Raw genomic sequence first — 17,878 nt, forward strand, 5'->3', positions numbered from 1 at the left:
GCTACATGTATTGGAACATCTTTACCGCCTCTGTACAATGAAAGCTATTTTCTTTTCTTATGACTTCCTGACTCTAGCGTTTTGTTATTCCTTATAGATATTTCCCCTGACGAAGGTCCGTTCGGGACCGAAATGCATTGGGCTAATTTTCGAAATGTTTAACGTTTGGATGTAAATGGAAGATTACTCATTGATATGATCTACTAAATATCGATGGAAAGATTCAACTAAAGTCTCGTTGCATCTCATTCTTTTCAAACTTCATGAACATTAAATGTTATAACCTCATCAACCCCGGTTTATAGGGGCTTCTAGCTGTGCACAGGGGGACGTCTCCTAACTCCAGGATACGCTTCATTTGGTTCATACTTTCAATTGTAACCATGGGTTAATGAAAAGATAGTGTAAGGAGCACTGTGTATTAGGGACGATTTATGCGAGCGGAAGCTCATGATTGAACTGTTTGAGTGATATAAGATGATAATCAATAAACATATTCCACAAAAAAAAATCAGATGATATATTTGCATTGTTGAAGTATCCACTAAAAGTGAGAGTTTTTAAACTTGAACCGAGAAACATTCCTGCCCCCGGCCTCATGGCAATGCTATTACTGAACTAAGAGGCAAGCCACAGGTCTCCTATATGAAACCTAGCTTCTTAATATAGCCTGCAGTCTAGCATGCTCGTAACTTGCAACAGCATATGCGTGTGACAAGTCAAGCTGTGTCACAGATGGTGGAACAGTTGTGTACAAAATGTACCGACATCAGACATTCAAAGATTTACTAGCTGTATTTTAATGTAGTGCAGAATGTTAGGTGTGTGCGGCATCGAAGTGCTGTAAGTTACATCTTTGTGTTACGAGTTACCCAAACTTAACCATACCGACTTTCTCTAACTTGTAAGCCTGGCTGTTTAGGACGCTGGTGATTTGCAGGTTGATTAGAGTAGGGGCCAGTCAAGGCGCAGAGGTATCTTTCTTTCTTTTTCATTTAAAATTGTTTTATTTTCAAACATCCAGAATTGTGAAAATGCGCGAATAAAAAACTATTCACCTAACGCACAGATTTAGAACTTCGAAAGCCTTGACGTCTGCATAGACAGTTTAATGAACCTGCTACAGACATCGGTGTGGAACCTGCAGTTTCAAATCCAGCAGGGCTGCTTCTGATTTTAATCCTTCTTTGGGATGTTAAACACAAAACATCGAGTGAGTTGCATTATAATTCCGCTTATTTACAGCTTGAAAAGGCAGTGCGCCTGTTAAAGTTAGCACTATAAAAACACACAATAGTATAATTTTTATTTGGGATTTTTTTTTGGTGCCCAGAAATAGTATTGAATTACAGATAATCTTATTAAGATTTATGAATGGAGACCGCATCAAAGTGCCACCTTTGCCTGACATCAATTGAAGAGAATGGATGCTTATTACTTGTATCCTGCATGCTGGTAACATGTAATTTAAAGACACCACTAATCTTTTCAGAGTTTGGAACATTCTAGTTCTCAGACACTATGCATGAAGAAGTTAGCTGGTGCTTTTTTCATTCAGGCTTTGAGACGGAAAACAAAATGCAAGGTAGGCCCTTGTCAGCCACTGAGGATGTACCTTCTGAGCTGCGCTCCCTTTTTAGGTCTCGCACCTGCGTTGCACTGCGTAGCAGCGCTCGCGCAGGTGCGAGGCATTTTGTAGGTGAAAAACTGGGAATCTGAGCTGACATAGGAATCGCACATGCTCGTGCGTGTGCGTTTCCTTTTCAGCTACCCCATTGGCCCTAGCATGCGTCTTTTAATGAAAGACTGCACGCTATTGGCCAGAGGCGGGCGCATTGCTCGGCCCACGGCCTATTGGTGTCTATTACGCGCTTGTTGGGCGTAATAGACACCAATAGGCCATGGCTCGCAGTGGCGCACCACTCGCGGGCTTCTTCTGTGTTTGGATCCATTTCACGGGGAAGCAACGAAATGTTCAAATGGAGAGTTTTGTCCTGCTTGCTCCCATACTTCTCTGCAGCTCTTCGGATCTCTTGTTTGACGTTCGCCTGAACTTATTTCTAAAAGCACTGTCTGGTTTTAAAAATATTTCTTTATATATTCAAATATTTCCCAAAACAGTTAGACCATGGCGGCCTTTTAAATCCGTGCCATGCTTTAGATGTGTGTGTGTACTAGACTCGACAAAGATCATACAAGTGGGGTAAGAATGGAAAATAAAGTGTTGAGAAATTTGTTAGGTGAGATTTCAGGAAACATTTAAATAATATGGATTTGAACTAACTGATAAATGCTGGTATGTTGTTCCATATTTTTGGAGCATAAACGATTGCTCTGAAAATGAATGATTGTCTTGCTTCTGACAGTACAGGAACCCACAGAGCTGGTCCGTTTCTGTGAGAGATACTGGGGGAGTATTCAGTTGTAGTGCCTTCACTGACTAAACCTAGAACAACATCAACGGTTCAGTGGGTCTCATTTAATTACCAAAACAAGGCTGTTCACTCAATGAACACCTGTTATTCAAGTACTTATTTAGAAAACATGTACGTTGTGTATGTGTTTTCTTCTAATCTTTAGATAGTTTGTAAATTACATTGGTGCAGTGCTGATAGGTAGAGTGATGTGGACAGTAAAACATAATACATACATCTGTATATGCAGATATCCCAAATGTATAAATGTACTCCATCAATAGACACTTTATTTGGTTACCTATCAACCACAAAAGTACATCACATGCATAAAACCAACTATAAAGTACATTTCATCATAAATACATATCTTTAATATTTAAATACTCTTAAAGGATTCAATTTAAAAGGCCTTTGCATAATTACAGCTGCTTAAACGTTTTTTCCTACTTCTGAGGGCACCCACCAAAAATGCTTGTTTACAAAGGGCTCACTCCTTGCACAAAGAGCACATCCAGCACTTTTAATAAAGGACTCAGTCAGCACTTTTGGGCAAATTGTTGCATGCAAAGTCCTTGCGAAGGCACACCAATCACCTATACACAAAGTGTCCACCCAGCACCCATCACAAAGTTCGCACCCATGGCGGTGCACGGAGGCCACAGCCACACTTTACGAGTGAAGCATGCTTGTAGTTTGCTGAAGGAGGCCTCCTGCACACTTTGTGTTGCGGAGTCTGGCACTTTCACCACACCCGCTGACTAGCTTTTGCCGAAGCCCTGAGCTGCATCCCACGTGTGCCAGCTCCCTACTTTACACTCCCTGCCCTACCCCCTTGAAGGCTACCCGCACCTGCACCAACAACCCCCGGGCCTCCCCGCCTTTAACGCAATTAACCCCTCCTCAGACCACCCTCCCTCCCCCAATGTGTCCATAGCCCCCGTAGTAATCGCCATCAACCGACCAGCCTAAAAGGATGAAGGCACCCAGACTGCGTAACTTATGCCCACGTCCCCACCTGCCAGTCCTCATCCGAAGACATCAAACAATTTGCCCAAGGCCACCAGCCCGTCGCCTCCCCCTGGGATCCCAATCTTACCCCACTATTGCCTTCTTTAATAACGCATGTGCTCCCGATCCCCCTTTATAACCAGCACCCTCCCAACTCCTGTCTCTACATTAGAGCATTCCTGTGTGTACTCTGACGGGGTTAAAGCTACTGGTGTAAAACTGGCTTTCACAGCGAGCTACCAGTTTGTATGCGATATAGTATCGCTTTGTTTACCACATGTGCCTTTTCTCCTCGATGCCTATCTGATTTGTTATGATAAACTTTTTGTTGCATTTAACAGGGAGGGGTACAATCAAGAGGGAATCTGATAATCTGTCATTCATTGCTTATGCGTTGCGTGTGTCCGATTGTCGCAAACCGTGTTTTTTTTCTATTTTGCTTACTGAGCGCTGAACTGTCACTCATAGTACGGAGGGTATGAGAGTGTTCTACTGCTCAATATACATTTTGGGGCTGAGGTAGGAGTATTGTGTAGGATGGGGTTGATGTCTGTGCATACTGTGTGTACTCCATGGTCGCACATTGTGTGCAGGGTCTAGACCTGTATTTTAATGGCATAGACCGCATGCCTGCAATTCCACACCTACAAGCGTAAGAGACGCCAGACATGTAAAAGGGTTTTGCACTCGGGTCGCAATGTATGGGGTAGAGCGGAGCTTATGGGATCATGTTATTATGCTTGCCCTCGCAGTGATGTGTAGTGGAGAGCAGTATCCTTCCATACAGAGAGTATGAGGTCACAGAGCTGGAATTTCTGTATCTGAGGGGCCTGCAACCTCTTCTTTAATAAGAACGAGTTATGTTTAATGATAATATTGTGATAGTGGCCAATCAGACAATATTACTTAGTGGCCACATTACACATCATTGTCAGCAGTGAACACCTCCTGTCCACCGGGCAGTGTTACTTGCAGTAATGAAAAAAATAATTTGGAATGCCTTTACATGGGTAGTACCAAATTTAACATGAGGCTAATACATTGTGACTATAGCTGCAAGGCTTCTGGCATTAGATTAATAAAACTAGTAATACGTGGCCCACAATTCTACCTGATTTATCAGTCAAATATTAGTTTTGGCAAATTAAACATTTTTCTCCAAGATACATACATATTAGTCTCAATTACATACTTTTTAATTTTGATGTCCAATATATTCATTCAGCCAACCAAAGTTTCCGACTTAGGCTGAACTGCACACAGGAGTTACTTGCAGGTAGCTGGAGAGCTACCAGCAGTCATGAGCTACAGTTAGGAGAAACCTGCTCTACACTGTACGCAGCAAGTTGCTTACAAGCAGTGTCTATCGTTGATGATGTGTTTTTTGTTTTACTTTTATTTTTAAATTTTTGCAAAAAAAAATCAAACTAAATGCCACAAGGATGTGAGCATTAACCCATCCATCTTTGTATGCTTCCTCCCAGAGGACAAGTTCCGGTAGTGGCAGCTGCCTGCCCAAATCTCATCCCCTCCGGGCCCTATATGATCCAGCCACTGACAAGAGGATGTTGCCTCCACAGATGTCAGGGGATAGGGTCTGCAGTACGGATTCCATCTCTCACCGGGGAGCTATTCGGTCATTCTCCACTGTCCTATGTCAATCCTGAGTGTTGTCTCCACCTTCCCCATATTCGGTCCAACGTTTGGGGGTAGCCTCTTGCTGCGTAACCACTCTCCAGGCCTCCATGCAGTGAGTCATTCTCGTTGCCCACATTTCCTGGGTAGGAACCGCAGTCCGCATGTCTTGGAGGTGACTCCACTGCCCCCCTCCCCCTTTCGACTTTTCTTCGTAATGAGGGAGGGGGCGGGGCTCTGTCAGTTACTCCTCTGCTTCCACCGGTGCCCATTCACAGCCGGCGTTTATCGTTCGTCAACCACCCACCTTTGTGCTGTCTGGGAACTTTGCCACCGACAGGGTGTCTCCTTATCAGTCGGGGGTCTAACCTGAACTACTGCAGTTATGGGAGTTTAGGTCTTAGCGGTTCAGGTACTTTTAGATATGTTTACAGGTTGCCAGTGTTCCTTATTTCCCCACCCACTCACCACTTCTCCGTGCTGCTGACACCCCTCTCCCCGCCCCTCCCCATCATCTACGCTTATTTACCAGATAGGGTAGGTAGCTTTCCTGGGCCATCGTTTTCCAGTCTTTACACCTATCTCCGTGACAAGGAAACAAATGCACTTCTATAATCCGTCTGTAAATGTGCTGTACTTTTGAACCATATGTTCTGTTATGTTTGGCTTTTACTTAAATGTTTTCTGGGGTATGGTGCTTTAAATGCACATTCTAATTTCGTGTTCCAAGGTTGCCATGGCATGTATTGTAGATGTGTTCCTTCTCAGGCAGTTGTTTGCTGGCTGCATTGGGAACACCAACGCTACTCCTGTGCTCGCAATAAAGTATATATATCCTGGTATCTTGACTACTCTGATGGTGCCTATTTGAGATTACAACATTGGCGACAGTCGGCCAGCAAGTACTGCACGGAGTGGAAGCGGCGTTGGTAGATTGGAACTCACGCGGTGTTATGGAATCGACCTAACACGACGAAGCCTTGGGAAAATAAGTAAATCGTGTGGAAGGTGAAGGTGTTGACAGTATTTGAAGAGGCGAGAACCCTGTTCAATATTTCACCCGAGTTGATTTACTAATTTTGTGTGTGTCCAAGGAGGAAATCGGAGCGAGTGATTTGACTTTGAAACTGTGGAAGTGGCTCAGTGGTCTGAGGCAATTTGTATGGTGATTTCGACGGATTTCGTGGATTGGGAAAAAGGCGATGTGCTGGTAAAACGATTTAATTTTAAACAAACTACGAGTGCAACCGTTACCTGGATTCTTGAAAGACAACATCGGCGCGTGGACTAAAAGTTCGACGAGAGGAATCTTACGAGTGTCTTCACACCGGAGTTCTCAAGTTGCTGTGACGTTTGGAGAGTCACTGGAACGCATACGCTTAAGCGTGAATACGTGATCACGTAAGGTGTGCAGCCATATTTGTTGTGTCGTATCCCAGGAAACGAATCTTGTGGGCGCGTTCACGCAAGTGTTACGGATACATTGGTGTGATTAAAAGAAAACAAACAAAGAAACGGCACTACGCGGACATCGCTCGTATTCAAGACTGAGGAGTATTTGAGAACTTGGAGTCCTCGGTATTTGCACAGTTTGGCGAGAGTGTGTGAATTGGTTTGTCTTACACCATATTCACCATATGACTATAGTGAAACAACTGGTTGAAACGAATATAGTATACTATTTGTGTTTAGGAAAAAAAAGCATTGGTAAAGGAAATTATTATTTTATTTTTTGTTCCTCCCCTTTTCTCTATTTTTCTATTCTTGATTGTGTAATTGCTGCAAACCATTGTACGGGGTGATTGTTGTAATTTAACTTTATCATACAGTATAATGGATAATCCCACTGTAATAGCGCCACCATTATTTTTACAACAACCTGGAGATCCTCCCATCGAGTGGGATGAGTGGATAGAAATATTTGAAAATTATATAGAAGCTCTGGATGGTAAAGATTTCAGTGCTTCAAGGAAGAAAGCGTTGTTATTAAGCACATTAGGAAAAGAGGGACAGCATGCTTTTAAATTCTTGCCAGTTGGGGTGGATGCAGAAGGAAGGGTTTTAACTAATGTTTATTTAGAAGCGAAAGAAAGACTTAAACAGTACGCTAAAGAAATAAACATAGTAATGTGTAGGCACAAATTCTATACGCAACCACAAAAATGTGATGAAACAATTGATCAATTTGTAACGCGATTACGTGAATTGTCTCTAAATTGTCAATTTGTTGGCATGAGGGAAGAGATGATACGTGATCAATTTATTGTACAATGTAGGAACAAAAAAATGCAGGAAAGGTTATGGGCGGCTAAGAATCCTACATTGTCCAATGCTATTGATATCGCTAAAGTGGTAGAACAATCTGAGACGTGCATGAAGGAGATGGAAAAGAAAGAAAGCTCGGCGGAAGTAACATACATAGATAAGGATGAGGTGGCAGCATTAGGTGCTAGTAAAAATACGGATGTCAATAGTAAAAAGGGTGTATATGGGAAGAAATACACTAATAGCTTGAGTTCAAACTCGGACACTAGTAAATTGAATGAAAAAATGTGTACTAGATGTGGAAGCACTTACCATACAGCAGATTATAAGAGATGCTATGCCATTGACAAGGAATGTAAGAAATGTGGTCGTAAAGGTCATTTTTACAAGATGTGCAAAATGTACAAACCCAAGGTATCAATAGTGCAGAGTGAGGTAGGAAATATTACATCACTGTGTGATGTGGAAGGGAGAAATAAAATCCTGTGTGTAGATGATGAGAATGTTGTAGACCCGGTGGGAAGAAGAATAAGACCAAAGGCTTTATTCATTATTCACGGAAAGGAAGTGGAATTAATGGTGGATTCAGGGTCCTTCTGGACGATTATTCCCTGGGTATTGTTTGAACAAAATTGGCCTGATGAAAAATTACTTCCAAAAGATATCAACCCAGGGGGGTACCAAGGGGAGAAAATAGATATCATTGGATTCATGGTTGCGGATATTCATTTTCAAGAAAGATGGGTAAAGGGGAAAGTGTATGTGGCTCACAGTGGACCACCTATCCTGGGTTGGGCACACCAGTACGACTTACACATAATTTTAAACCCGAGAGCGGAGCACCAAGTGATGATTGTGGATGAGATTACAACGAATACCATTGTGGAAGGTATGAGTAGTGTATTTGCAGATAGGATTGGTGAACTTAAAGGGTATGTTCACAAAATTATGCTGAAACCTGATGCTATACCAATGCAACACAAGGTTAGGAAGGTACCTATCATTGCGAGACAAGAGGTCAAACGGATGTTAGGTGAGATGGTAGAACATGGCATCATAGAACAGATTGAGACATCAAGATGGATTTCACCCGTTGTTATCACAGGCAAGCCTGATGGAAGTTACAGATTTTGTGTGGACTTGCGCACACTAAATCAGAACATTGTAGTGGATAGTTACCCGTTACCAAACATAAATGAACTTATTCTCTCTCTCAAAGGAGGGAAGTATTTCTCAAAATTAGATCTGCGCAGTGCGTATCACCAAATAAAGTTACACGCAGAATCAAAACCACTGACAGCATTCATCACGACTGAAGGGATTTTCCAGTTCACGAGGATGCCGTTTGGATTGGCATCCGCTGCTGGTGTGTTCCAACGAATGATGGGTTCAGTTTTGGGAGATACAAAAAATGTGGTTTATTTTCAAGATGATGTTTTGGTATTCGGGGAAACAAAAGAACCACATGATTTGTTCTTGAAAGAGGTATTGCACAAAATGGATAATGCGGGTTTAACACTTAAAAAAGAAAAGTGCAAATTTGGTGTAGAAGAAGTGGAGTATTTAGGTTATACCTTGTCTTGTGATTGTATTAAACCAAAACGTGATTTGGTGGAAGCTATAAGGAAAGCTCCGGCACCATCAGACAAAGATCAGCTCAGATCCTTCTTAGGACTCATTGAGTACTATGCTAAATTTGTACAGAATTTTGCGGAGAAGACAGAGAAAATTAAAATACTTCTAAGGAAGGGCCACAAATTTGTTTGGGATATGGACCAACAAAGTACCTTTGACATGATTAAAAAAGAGATTTGTGAAGCAAAGATTCTAACACCATTTGACACAAAATTGAAATCAGTTCTCACGGTAGACGCTAGTGCGGTGGGTGTAGGAGCTGTATTGGCACAGGTACATACATCTGGTATTAAAACAGTGGCATTTGCTTCAAGATCCTTGACAAATTCTGAAAGAAATTACTCGGTAATTGAGAGAGAGGCTTTGGCGGCGGCCTGGGGTGCTGAGTATTTTCGGATGCATTTGTGGGGATTTCAGTTTACGTTGCAGACGGATCACAAACCTCTTATTAAGATCTTATCTCCTGGTGGGGCAGGCAAGGGATCGGCAAGACTAGCTAGACTTGCAGCTCGTTTACAGGAATACTTGTACAGGATTGAGTATATTCCGGGATGGAGAAATTGTCAGGCGGATGGGTTGTCCAGATTACCTTTACCTTGGAAGGAAGTGGACAAAATGAAGGTGGAGGCATTCCAATATGAAGGTGCGGTTGCAGCTGTTGATGAGCTGGTGGAACTATGTAATGGTGCTATAGGTAGGGAGCAATGGAATGACTATATGGTGAAGGATGGAGTCCTTCAAGGAGTTAAAGATTTAATTACCAAGGGAAATAGGAGGGAGAGCACAGTTTCAATTGGTGTGAGGCCTTTTGTGAAGGTTTTGGAAGAACTTTCGGTGTTTGATAAAGAAGGTTTTATCATCATGAAGGATGACAAATTTATTCCTCCACAAAGTTTGAGGCTTTCTTTGTTTAAATTAGCTCATGAAGGTCATATGGGGCAAACTCTTACAAAGAAAAGGTTAAGGGAGCATTTTTGGTGGCCTGCAATGGATCAGCAAGTATCTGATTGGGTTGAGAGGTGTCCTGACTGTGTAGAAAGTGACAAAAGGTTGAAAGTAGGCAGTCAACATGAGGTAGGTAAAATAGATGTCCCAGAGTTACCGTGGCACACTATTTGTTTGGACTTTATTGGTCCATTTGTTGGTCTGGGTACAGAATTAAAATTTGGGGTTGTGATTGTTGATGTGATGTCCAAATGGTTGATTGTGGAGTTTGTAAGGGAGATTACTACGAAGAATACCATTAGTGTTTTGTCCAATATTTTCAAAGAAGATGGGTACCCTGTTAGGTTAATCACGGACAACGGCACGCAATTGACGTCTCATGAGATGACTCATTACTTGAAGTCTTGTGGGATAGTTCACACTAGAACATCCTTTTATAACCCACAGGGAAATGGGGTGGTGGAGAGAGCGAACCGCATGGTGAAAGGTGTTATTCAAATGGCAATAGTTAACAGGAAGGATGTGAGATCTATGGTGAATGATTTGGTGTGGGCATATCGCACAACCGTGAATACGGTGTCGGGGGAAAGTTCCGTTTGCTGTCATGAGAGGGCGTCCTGCCAGTACCAAATTAACTCCGGCATGGATGAAGGAACGTATTGGTATAGCTAATTCTGATTACGACAAAGGGGTGGAGTGTAGAAAATCTCCGCATAATACTTCTATAAGACCCAATGATTGGGTAAAGGTTAAGCCTGGACGGATTGGGGCTGGGTTTGCCAAATTTAGAGGTCCATATAAGGTTAAAAATGTGCACAGTAGGCATGTTACTTTGTACAATGGAGAGAATTGGAATCTGAGAAGAGTTGCTTTGTACAGAAAAAATGTCAATCAAGGAAAAGATGTGATAGTGGAAAACAAGGGTGATTTAAATCCTTATCTATTTATTAGTGATGAGGAAATGTGTAAAACTCAATCTTCTCTGACTAGTCAGAATCGGGGTGATGGTATCAATAATAGAGTGGGGCTGCAGAGATCTAGGTGCCCACCAAGGTACCTTCAAGACTATGTATGTGGGGATAGATACGTTTTCAACTTACTTGTGTAATGTAGCAGCTCATGTGATGTTTATAGTTTTTTTTTGTGTTATGTAGTAGCTCATATGATGTGTTAGCTTTTTGAGAAAAGTCATGAAGGGTAGAGGATATGTTATGTTTTAAAAGTGATAAAGGTTTGGGAAAGTGATAAAGGGAGGAGGATATGTTATGTTTGGCTTTTACTTAAATGTTTTCTGTGGTATGGTGCTTTAAATGCACATTCTAATTTCGTGTTCCAAGGTTGCCATGGCATGTATTGTAGATGTGTTCCTTCTCAGGCAGTTGTTTGCTGGCTGCATTGGGAACACCAACGCTACTCCTGTGCTCGCAATAAAGTATATATATCCTGGTATCTTGACTACTCTGATGGTGCCTATTTGAGATTACATGTTCCTTGTATGGCTGGCTCCTCTGTGGTGCCACTTGCTAATTTTGTTTGGTTGACGCTTTATAAGCCTTGGACACCCCCCCCCCCCCCTGTATTTCTTATCTCACTCCAGGCTGATCTCTCCTCCCCTTCCAAAGATAAACAATCTCGCCTCCAAGTGCACATGAACCATCTCTTTTCTGTCACATTTGTGATCTCTACAGTTTTCGTGCTCCATAATACTGCAGATATTATACTTCTCAAGATAATGTGGCTTGTAAACATCTACCCAAGGTTTTATCTATCTGTGTGTTCTGTTTAATAGGGGCTCTCTGTTTACTTTCGCCTTTTCATCACTTTCACTTTTCCTATCCCACATCTCTTTTCTCTCTCCCTATATTGCTTTTTAACTCTGTCCCAACATCTTGCTCCCTCGCTTGCTCGCTATTTGTTTATCCACTCTGAGCATTTATAGTGCAATAGCTCTCGCATTATTAAAGTTTGAGCTATTGGTGTTGCATTATTTACCAATGCCAATAGTTCAAACTTTAATAATGCGAGACCTATTGCATTGCAAATGCTTGTTTGCTCTGTTATGCCATTGTGAAAGGCCAGATATATGCACTTTTTGCATTTGTACACACGTTTGTGTTAGAAGGAGTAACACTCTATATTTAAAAGTCCATGTACATACCCCGCTCACATCTGATAATTACATTCACATGTATCATGCCTTCTGCTTCAGGCAGGCAATTTCTGTTTATGTTCAGTAGCAACTGACATGATCATCCCAGCCCAGTAGTATTGTATTGTAATTGCATTTATAAAGCGCTTACTACCCCTGACGAGGCATGAAAGCGCTTTTTCGGCGAATAGCATGCTACTTCGGAACCCAAAAGTATTCGTGGTGAATTAGTATAGACAAATGTGAAACTAATTTGAGCAGTGGATATGCTAGTCTCTTATATTGAGAAGGATAGTGGAGGGATAGAAGAGGGAAAGATTTGCATCTATATAGAGCTTGCTACCCCTGTTGAGGTGTTGAAGTGCTTTTTGGCAGGTGCCACTCTACTCCGGAACCCAAACAGGATTAGTGGGGACTTAGTATAGGGAAATATGAAATTAATTTGAGCGGTGTGATACTGCTTTGGCATTTTGTAGAAGAATCAAGGGCACAGACTGAAATTCAGCAACATCCATTTAAGCATGTGGCTTGCACAGTTGCAGTTACTTGTATAAGAGATACGGCACCCAACTAGCTTACTTACTGTACACACTCATGCTGTCCTGACTTGCATATGCTGCACCATAACTTCTAGTTAATGGCTGGTTATTCGGACTTCCATAACTGGTCTTAAGAGTGTGAAACCCCGAAACCAGTCCCAGAATGCTTGTTTCCAGTCCAGGGAGGACCTGGTCCGGCAGTTTGGGCTGGACTGTTCCCATGGGGCGCAGGGTCAAGACTGATTTGCATACGGCTGGGTCCAAACTGGGGTGATATAGTGAGCAAAAAAACAATGGATTAAACCCAAATCTGAGACTGGGAGGGATTGTTTTCAAATGTTCAGCATTCTGTCCATCAGTTCTTTTTGCTTCAGAATGTGAAAGGTTAGCTTGACAAATGGAGATTGCAGCATGTTACATGTTAACAATCTCAGCAGCATGTGCTCAAACCACAAATCCAACTTATCAATGTACATGTCTCTTTTGAGATACTTGTCTTATTGTAGTAGATTCAGGCAATGTGTCAGGTTATTTTGCAGTAGCCCTAGCCATATCAACTGCTGCCAGGAGCAGCTCTACACTAATCACGGTCTAATCGTTAGAGTTGGAAACACAGATGTCATTTAGGGGTCACCAGAGGTCGCAGCTACGACCCCTGCTTTGCCCATTGCTACCCCTGGCACTGCCTTCGTGACCCCTGGTATCCAGAGTGTCAAAATCAGTGCCAGGTACACTGTGGCAGCTCGTCCTTATGGGCATTGGTTTGGGCTTGCCTCTTTGTTTCAGTATTAGTGTAATAAAACGTAGAGCACAGTTATCTGGATTAAAGCAAGGCTGGCAGTAACTGCCAGTCTTGCTTCTCGTAAGCAAGGACTATAAGAACAAAGTGCGTGTTTACGCACCGCTTGCAGGTTTACAAAAAACATATATTAAAGGCATTTTCATTTAATTACAATGCCAATAGCTCACACTCTTGCAGATGCGAGACCTATTGCATTGCAAATGCTTGTTTGGAGTGCCTGGTGACCTTTGTGTGTCGTGCATTCACAATACACGTACAGCATGAGAAGCAGCAGGAAAAGATTCCCTCAGGTACACAGAAGGGTAATGGCAGTGGGAATAGCAGTGCAAGCTTCGCCTGTAGCTGCAGAAAAGTTAGCAACACGGCAAGCTTCATTCTGTAACACACAAACTGCAGCACAGGCAGTAACAGTAGAAGCTTCCCACACACACATGCATGGAACAGTTACATACACACAGCAGCAGTACAAGATTCTCTTATTCTTATCGCATTTTTGAGTTATGCTGCAAGAGAGACTTTGGACAAGTGCAATACTGCAACTGTTGAGTTAAAGTTTTTGGTAAAGTTTCGGAAGTTACTAAAACATACTTCTCTGCTAAGGTGGGGACATAGTGCTTTTTTCTTGGCACCAGGACACCGTTCTCCGAGAAAGACGTGCACTTTTATACATTTTGAATATAATCAATCACATCCACTCAATTTCCAGAAACTAGCTGGTGACATACATTCAACTTCGGGCACATTGGAAGGAGTAAAGTTATTTAGAGTAATGGGCCTTAGGCATCAGAAATAATTTGCTATGAGCTCTGGGATCGGGTCAGTTCTGGACCTTTCACATTGTTTTTCCGAGCTTCACCTCCAGGGGTTCAAAGAACCAGGTGTGAAATACAGTGATTGTCATTTGTAAAGGAGACTGGAGAAACTGGAGTCACATGGAAGACTGCAACAGCAAGTCACTTCTCGCTTTTCAGAGAGCTTGCACTGCATCATTATATTATTAAACCCCATATTATTGTTTTACTTCTTGAAAAACTGGCCTTTTGAATGTGCCAAGAAAACTTTCCTGCCCTTTGTTTGAAAATGTTATTTCATTGAGGCATTTACACGGTCAACTACCCCTTAATATGTGGAAAAGATTCAAGTAATTTGCAATGTGTAAAATACATTTTAAATGTTCTTTTCTAATTGTGGTATTCCATTTTTTTTTTATTTAGTGATCTTTCAGGCAGGAGGCTGCTTCAGAGCACTAATAAAAACAAAACATACCTCTGAGATTCCTGCCAGTAAAATGGCTCTCTTGTCTCAAGGCATGGGTTCTATGATCTAATAAATCCCAGGAGCAGCATGACTGAGATTAGTTTAGAGTTCCAAATATAAAGGGTTACAGGAGTGCATAACATTTTAAAACCAGATTTGCATTCCTCAGCTTGAGTTTAATTTATGTCGGGTATTACACATTGTTTGTAGATGTGTGCATTTCTAAAATGTAATTCACAGCCTTGAAGAAATATGCAGATGGGCACAAATGTGTGGTTTACAGATAAAAATATACAATGTACACTGTATTTACATGTGTGTGTATTATATAATATATATTAGTACGTTTGTACTTCGGCTTCAACTGCAAAAGATGATATGATGAGGTGTGGCAGGCCTTCCTATGACACAGTACTATTCTTACCAATGCTAACTATTTCCCCTTTTAGGGTGTTTTCCCTGCGTGCCTGGTTTGAGTGTGGGCTGCGTGGTTGTCTAGCACTGATTCGTGCTTCGCTAGCGTGACCACCTTACTCCAGGTCATTATGGAGACCGTCTCCAGTCTGAACTTTAACCTCCAAATCATTGATTTTAGGTGTGTTAGGCTAATTAGTTCAATGGTAGCAAAACAAGACTATACCACCCAGAATGCATTGGGTTGTGACAAAGTCCAGGGCTGGAAGCAGTGTCTATAATGACTTGGAGGGACGTGATCTCCCTGTAATATACAAAATTAGTTAGTGAGTGCTTTATTCATCGAGTTGCATGTTGTGCAGTCATTACCAGGTCTTAGCAATCCATCAGCATCGGAGTCTTGGCATTCATGAGCCAAATTCATCATTTTTAGGTGGAGCCTGGGCAGCGCATGCACTGCTCTGCGAGGCATGCTGTATTCAAGTATGGATTTGATGCTCTGCCCACTCTCACCCATATTTTTCATTGGCTTGTCATTGTCCTTTGGAGACTGTGGCTTTTCATTGGTCAATAGACTTAGAAGTCCCTCCTTAGTACTGCTTTGTCTCATTTTGTAACCTCCCATCAGGACATCCCCTGTTACATGTGTTGTTACTCGTTAGGCTTTAATTACAACCCCAGAGCACCATTTGGTTATGTTTTACTCTTTGTTTTACTCTTTGCTGCTGTTGCAGGGAGGACACGCTCTTCCCCATTTATTTATTTTTCATAGCACAGCATGCCACACTGATGCAGTGGTGGCCGTGCCTTCAGTTTGTTGTTTGCAGTCTGAACGTGGGCGCATTTTTTTTTTTTTCTTCTATTTTTTCACTTTTTTTTGTTTACAAGCAACCCCCATATGGCGCTTTCACTTTAGTGTTTCCGCGCCCCTTTCTTTAGATGAGCCGCATCTAAAGAAAGGTGCGCTCCTGCTATTAAACTGAAACTGCTGCAAGGGGCACTTTAAAAAAAAAAAAAAAAAAGTATCCGTTTGTCAACTTGACAAACGGATGCTTTTTTTTTTTGTAAAAGCGCACCATACTGTGCTTTCACTTTAATGGCAGCCACACCCCTTTCTAGACGCGGCTCATCTAAAGAAGTAGGTGTGACCGACATTAACGTGAAAACACAGCATGGGGCACTTTTCCAAAAATTAGATTTGCAATGCAATAGGTCACACATTTTCAAGAGTTTAAGCTAATGACATTGTCATTTACACTGCCAATAGCTCAGACTCTCATAAATGCGAGACCTATTGCATTGCAAATGCTTGTTCCTTTACGGAGCTCTTCATATTAATAGGGGCTCAGCCCCATCAATCATTTGGTGAACGGGGATCCCATGGAGAGAGCCTGGTGAGTGGTTATGTGCAGAGCAGATGGAAGAGAAACAAAGGCAATGGCTGCACTCTTCTGTGCAGACCCCCATAGTGTATATGTGGCACACACTTATGTGGCATGGTCAGTTATCTGGAGCAGTTTGGTAAGACTACTCCAACTCCCATGGTTCAGTCATTGGTCTCTAATTAACCACCATCCTATGTTTATTCATAGATGGCCTTAATTTACTTCAGACCGCATTGGCTGTCCAGTCTAGGCGTTGGCATTTAGTAATACATTTTGGATCTGTCTGTTTCCATTTAAATTTCTAACTGGTGAAGTTTGTATAAGCTTGTCATCTGTTCTTTCTCGGTTACAGTAAGATTACGACCCCAACTCCACTACAAATCCGAAGTAACTTCTCGGAGTGCCCAGGTACGTGAACGTGTAGTCTGTGCTCAGGCAGAATACACTGACAAGCCGATGAGGGGCAGCAGCGCCATGCCCTGTAGATCTGGAGAAGTTTTGGGTAAGGCTCTCAGCCAGCCCAAGAGCCAAGGCTCTGAGGGAATAACCGCCTGATGCACCAAGGGATCCCTGGCTCCCTCCTGCTTCGACAGCTTCTCGGTGCCACATATAAGAGCCACATCTGCTGACCCTGCTATAACCCTGTGCATGATGAGTTTTTATCAACTACTGCATACGTCTTTTGTCCCAAGTCAAGAGTTTGTGGCATCCTGTTGTTTTTACTTTAGATTTTAGAAATTGCACTTGGAACTAAACCTAGTATCTCCCTGTCAAGAATAATATTGTGACCACATGAGCTACCCACGCTTGCTACATCATTTCGGGGACTCCACATTCAGGGCTCTTGTGAATTTAGGCCAATCCCACAGTTTGTATGAAATTGTTACACATTCAACAAAGTAGTGTGTCAAATCTATCTGTATCCATATTGGCCGAGTGTTTCTAGTACTTGGCGTAGGTTTCACTGGGTGGCCCACTCTGGTAATCTGGTGTGTTAACTTAACTCTTTTAGGGTCCTTCAGTGTCTCACTGGTGGGAACCTTTTTACCACAGGTAGTTTAACTGGAAGCCAAAAGTGGGGGCGACTGTCAGTTTGTAAAAGGTCTAGTTAGATGTACAGCACAATTCCATACCAAAGTTTGATTTCATCTGCACTTGCCTAATTGTCGGGAACAAGTCAAAATCCTACCAGGTGAACTTACGTGTTGGCTTCTCAACAGCAGTGGTGGATGTGCATTAAAAAAAAAAATTATGGGAACTGTGATCTCGAGTGCATTGGGGGCGAGGTCAGCGAGTAATATTTGGGGTATATCAGGGATGCGTGAAAGACGTGGCTAAATGAACAAAATAATATGTAAATATTTTGTTGGTCTTTTACCCTCGGTAAATGCATATAAATTAACGCACACTCCTTGAATGGAAAAAAA

The 17,878-nt window shown here is 42.2% G+C and overlaps 1 protein-coding gene across 2 annotated transcripts in view; it reads left to right on the forward strand.

Annotated features, from left to right (window-relative positions):
* LOC146783924 (aldehyde dehydrogenase family 3 member B1-like) overlaps positions 1–17,878 on the forward strand; it is a 301,339-nt gene that overhangs the window by 20,451 nt on the left and 263,010 nt on the right. The gene's annotated exons all lie outside the window — the stretch shown is intronic.

The sequence above is a fragment of the Triturus cristatus genome, chromosome 11 (genome assembly GCF_964204655.1).
Source record: "Triturus cristatus chromosome 11, aTriCri1.1, whole genome shotgun sequence".
NCBI lineage: Eukaryota > Metazoa > Chordata > Amphibia > Caudata > Salamandridae > Triturus > Triturus cristatus.